Raw genomic sequence first — 6090 nt, 5'->3', positions numbered from 1 at the left:
CTCGTATGCTGTCCATGTTTTGTTCTTATTCTTAAGCGCTAAGAGCATGCTCCTTAGGGGTATGAGTATGCGCTTTACTAATTTAGTATTTTTTTATGATTATGATGATTATGATTATTATTATTATTCTCTCATGTAACAGAACCGACACTTCGTATCAATGTCTCGGCAAACAAGAACCATAGAAGGACCTATTTGAAGCTATTTGGAAACCATATCAAAAATTAGTAATATAAGCACAGTTAGTGGAAGCTAGGATGTTCTTTTTCATCTCTTCTCCTCGTCTTTCCTCTTTATTCTTTTCCCCCCTTCTATACTGAATGAATGCAGTAATCAATGTATAAATGTCATATATGTTGTATTATTGGAAAATTAAAAAAAATATATAAAAAATTAAAAAAAAGAACCATAGAAGTCCACTTATGCGTGAGACTCTGGGCAGAGGAAGGTGGCACGTTTCACTGGTTAAATATATTTTTGTGAATACTAAAGAAACTGTTATAAAAGGCCCGGTACATAAAACTCGATACACGAAGACATGAAGTCTGGTATAGTTCTAACATTTAACTTTCAACGTAAGAAATAATGGACTTTCAGAAAATTAACAACTAAATGTTTCAATACAAAATTTCTTAAAACAGTTGTTAAGTTTTTTTAAATTTAGCTTTTTTAGTATTGTATTAATAAATAAAATTCAATGCTTATTGCAATATTTTAGTACATATTTCTTTTTTATCTTGTTATAGCTTTATTTATATACTTTAAAAATATAGTCACCAGCTCGAATTTGGTTTTGTGAATGATATAAAACTAGGAGGAAGAAGCGGAGGATAATCCCAAAAGTTATCCGACCTTCTTCATATGCGTCTAAAGTGTGACCGCATAGTTTATAAGTATAAACATGGTATAAACACCGAGATAACCAGTGAGTACTGCAAGTAATTACATGGAGAGAGAAGTGCTAACCTTGTTGGTGCTGTATTAAAAGAACGAATAAGATTTTAAAATTTAGTTATTTTCAAACTAACCAGACTAGTTCTACCCATAGTAAGAATAGTATGATCTTTTTCTTTCTTATCCTTATTCTTTTTTTTCTGTCGACTTGTCTGTGCATTATAAAAGAATAAACGACCGGGAAAAGTGATGTAGTAATAAGCAGAATAAAATGAATTATAAAGAATATGACTTCTCTGATATAGGGATTGGTGATAATAGACTGGTAGCAAAGCATGAAGGCATGAACCGTTTTTATTATTTGCATTAAACATTCTGTAAAGAGTAAAAGCACAACAAAACGATGAAGTAGCTTAGACCAAGATATTTAAAAATAAAGTAAGAAAGTTTTGACTCTAGGGTGACAAATGTTTTATGAAGAACTGGCTTCCTTGTATAAAGAGATAAAAGCTTAAGTCTTATGCAGAGACATTTTTAACATAAACTTTGGTAAAGTGTCTGTTTCCATGTGCAAATACAACTACAGACACTTATGTTCATGGGCATTTAAAAACTTGTCTTTATGCATAGATTATTTTAACACACACACATACATATACTGATATAATGAAATGAGGAACTTACCTTACGCGTTGATTTTTACTGTAGAATTGTTTGTGTCGGTCTCATATGTTTATATGTATGATTGGCTCTATATTACACATATGTATTTCTCTAACAGGGGTATAGCAGGGTATTCTACTCGATGTAGTTGTGGTTTCTTTTTACACAGGGTGTGTGGACTCAAAGTGTTCTCCCCTACGAAAGTAGTACAGAGGTAAAAGGGTATTTGTCATCTTCTCTCACACTGCCAAGTGTACAAATCACAGGTTTTTTCAGACATTATTCAAACTTCATAGCAAAATTTCATTTCGAGATCGTATTTTTCTGTTGACTGACTTTCATTACAAGAGAAGTAGATATACATACTTATCATGTACCAATTTCCAGAACAAATTAAATTGTAATTATGTCAAACATTTTCAAAACTTAGCCAATGCTGTTCATATCTACAAAATGTACATGTCTTCAGTTTATCTCCCTTTTCTTGCAGGGCCTAATTCTGCTCTATCCACTGTTAATCAACAATTCTCCCTTTTCATTCAGAATGTGATGTCACCATGTTTACATCACTGTCACATACAAAACAGCATTTAAAATAAATCAGAGTAAAGGCCCCGTGACTTTGTGAACAAAGGATGGACCATCTGGATGTCAGAATGGACAACATGAAGTCTTCCATGGATTCCATGGAATGCTTAATACCCATGATATGTTATACAACATTACAAATGTTATAAAGAGGCTCTCAAAAGAATGTACCTTTGTATAATTTACCACTATTTCATAGCATATGACTGCATTTTGCTTTCTCCCACTCCAAACTATGCTTGTACATAGTTGAAATGCATTTCCTTGATTCATTTATCTGTTAATATTTGTCCATCTCTGTGCCAGATGTTAGTGACCAAAAAATAAACAGTCTAAAATTTCCAAAATGGATGTCATGTTTTAGGTGAACCATGCTATCTCTGACTCTTTATTTCAGCAAAAAAAGAAAATTTCCGTCCTGATTCGTCTGTTTTCTTCTCCTGTTTTTTCTCTGAGCATTTAGAGATCCAGTCCTGGATTTCTAGGCCTTAATATTGATAATGATGATAATGATGATAATAATAACAATAACAACAATGATAAAAACAATAATAATACAGCAAATTTGTATGGTGCCCTATCCAGGTCCTATGGATAGACTCATGAACCTTTACAAAAAATCCCAAACAACAACAGACACGGACCTACGCAACATAGGCAATGTTCAGAAAATGCCAGATGATATTGTGATATCTAACAAGAATCTGCTAGGGTATGCAAATCATTTGAAAAACTGTGATCAAGGCTGCAAATGTTTCTGTCCACATACAAACCCCCTTTCTCTCTGAGTCTTACACTTGCTCATTTTTTTTTCATTCCAAAGCAAAGAAACATGCGTTTAGTACTTTACTGTCAGCTTATTTAATTGATTTAGCTGTAATGAATAGAAACATTAAGAAAATGGGAAAGAAAAGGAAAAATTTTTAATGGGTCAAGATGGAGTTATCAAACTGTAAAATAGTTACATAAATACAAACTCTATTTCGTGGAAACAGCGCATGCCTTTATTCTATGCACACGTAATTATTGTTTTAATTAAACTTTTAGGCCTACAGATGGGAGCAGTGATCCGTACGAAAATGTAAGAGGAAACTTACCAAGTAAGTCATTTTTGTAAATATAATATTTAGATTAACATTTTTTAGTTATCAGCTTTGTTTAGTACCGTTTTCACTTTTACTTTTAAAAAAGTGTAGTAAACAAAAAGGGAACAACAACCTGGTTTGATAGACTGAGTGAAACTATCCAGTCGTCTCAGCTGAAAGTTCCATGTCCATCCAGCTCTGATACTATGTGATATGCAAATGATGCTCGTATGCTAGTATCCTTCATCGGCGTAGGCGTAATACAACAACTCTGAAAACAGCGGTTAAGTCAATTATTGTAATTTAGCTTTTCATTATTGTATAAATAAATAAAATGTAGTTATTATTGTAATATTTTAGTTGATATTTCTATTTTACATGTTAAAGCTGTATTTATACACGTTGAAAAAAAATGAAGTCACCAGCTTCAATTTGGTTTTGTCAGTTAGATAAAATTAGGGGGCAGAAGTATCGGAGAATCCCAAAGGTTATCCGACCTGCTTTATGCGTCTAAAATGCAACAGGACAGGGGTTCATGTTAAAATAACTGCCGATTTTTTAAACATTTAATAGATAACGTAATGTAAGACCTATGTGCTGAAACAGAAGCCAAACTTTGACTGTTTCGCAAGAGCTATAAGCGTGTTTACTATAGTTTATAAACCGTATGAACACCGACAGACATACTGGATGTATGTACGCGTCAGTGGTATGAGGAACAAAATGCACAAAAGACAGTCTTCCTTGGTAGGTACAGTCAATTTTCATGGCATGTATCTATTTTTTAGGATAATTTATATCTAGACTTATTTATGAAGTCCTGAAATAATTTTTCCCCAACAATTTTTTTTCTTAACATAATTTAACTTAAACGTGTTAATAATAATAATTAATAATTAACTAATAAACGTGTAGATTTTTGGAGCAGAAATACAAAGGTTTGCTCTCATTATGGTTTGCTTGGTTCACTGGTTAGATTGTTGTTGTCAGGCAATGACCTTTAACACAAAGCAACTTACTCTTTAAAGGAAACCAGAGTTCCATGAAATGAAGCTGGAGAGCAGAGTGGCATAGAGAGCGTACCCCGAGGTGAGGTTGTGACCCACGGAATTTCAGTTCTCAAGGCAGTCCTGAAAATCGGGTGTTTAACCGTATGATACCAGAGGCTTTCTGTTTCGTTGTGCTCAAATGATTAAGATTTTGCTATTTCCAATACTAACATAAAGATGATTACAAATTTCAGATATATAAAAATTATGGACCCATGTGAATTTCATTAGGCATATATTTCGCATCTTTACTGCATTTATTTTACAACACTAAATTTTATTGATATAAATCCTGCACGTGCTAGTATAAAACAGTTTGGCTAACGTTATATATATGACATAATACATACGTTAGTGGCCTAGACATAATGAATTTCCGAACAAGTATGTAGTAGTGGACATGAGAATGAATGAGGTAACCACGGAAAGAGGGAGTTGCTTGACAGACAAATGGAAAATGGCAGCCTTCTATATAATATACAAAATTTATCTACATGTATAAGGAATAAAAGGTATATATTTATAGATAACATACATAGATTTAGAGTACGCATAAGAGAACAACATAGAATAAGACGGATGCCCAACCTTCGGCAAGTTATTTTAATAACCAGACACAACAAAATTTTTAACGTCTTCATGATTCTGGCAAAGCTGCCACGTTCTGGCTAGAGAGATTTTATATCATGTCCAGAGCGGCCCTCGGGCAAAAAAAGGTTGGGCACTACTGGAATAGAAAAAAACGACAAGTCAATAGTGTGTTGTCTACAAACTCTTTTAGAAATACAGACAGAAAGTGCTTACTTTTTACTGAGAAAGACTTAAAACTCTAGTAAAATAAAAGCCTGGTCAATGTAATCAAACTTTACTTTTATCACCAACAGAGAGACCGCTGTTTCTCAGAAGAAATCCGGAAAAGTTTCCTTGAGTCAACACTCACTCAGGGGCGTTTAGAGAAGACTCATGGTGGAGAGGACTGTCTCTAGAACTGTTGGAGAAGCTGGTGAGTCACTCGTGAGTCTACACCTAATACATAGCGAATAAGATTAGTAAGCCTCGGACATTATTAGCATTACGATTGCTGGACACAGATAACACTTATGAAACCCAAGCCTCAGAAGTATGGTCATAGTAAGAACCTTTATTAATTACATTAGAGTTGCTCATCTAACGAACTCGAAACTAAGCTTCATTTGTATGAATTTCTTGGCAAACAATACCGTGAATGTGTGTTTGTGTGTGTGTGTGTGTGAGTGCGCCTATGTATGTTAGTGTGCTGGTGTGGGAATAGAATGGATTGTTTGACAGGCAGTGACATTGGCAGTACACAGGGATGTAAATTGTGTACATTACCGTTTATGTTATGTTTAACAGGAGACACCATTCTGTAATGGGATGTTGATGGACTGATCAACTCAGACCTAGTTAAACAATCACCAGTTCGCCCGTGCCACTGGAATAAAAACAAAATATTCTAATATATTCTATAATTTTCTGGAGGGAAAAGATTTTCCCAGCCACTGTACAGCATATTACAGACAAGCTAAAAGGCAATGAGAGGTTGATGCCGAGACCAATGGTCGTGATTACTGTTTTGTTGTAATGAACAATTTATAAATTGAAAGCAAGTGTCGAAGAGTATTTCACTGTTTGAAGTCTGACTGTTAAAAAACTGTTTGTGAATGGTAAAGGAACTCTTATATAAGTGTAAGATCTGGTACATGCAAGAAAGACAAATGAAGATGATCTGAGTACAGACCCATTGTTTTTTATGTTGAAAGTTTAATGCTAGAACTATACCAGAATTTATT

The 6090-nt window shown here is 33.9% G+C and overlaps 1 long non-coding RNA gene across 1 annotated transcript; it reads left to right on the top strand.

Moving 5' to 3' along the window:
* The first annotated feature begins 428 nt into the window (after positions 1-428).
* LOC112567450 lies at positions 429-4318 on the top strand. Its single transcript, XR_003099842.1, has 4 exons — positions 429-448; positions 1727-1771; positions 3193-3245; positions 4259-4318. It is a non-coding gene; the product is annotated as an uncharacterized LOC112567450 (long non-coding RNA).
* The last annotated feature ends 1772 nt before the right edge of the window (positions 4319-6090 follow it).

The sequence above is a fragment of the Pomacea canaliculata genome, linkage group LG7 (assembly GCF_003073045.1).
Source record: "Pomacea canaliculata isolate SZHN2017 linkage group LG7, ASM307304v1, whole genome shotgun sequence".
In the NCBI taxonomy this organism is placed as follows: Eukaryota; Metazoa; Mollusca; class Gastropoda; order Architaenioglossa; family Ampullariidae; genus Pomacea; species Pomacea canaliculata.
Note: the sequence above shows the minus strand (reverse complement) of the source record. Positions and strands in the feature narration are given on the sequence as shown.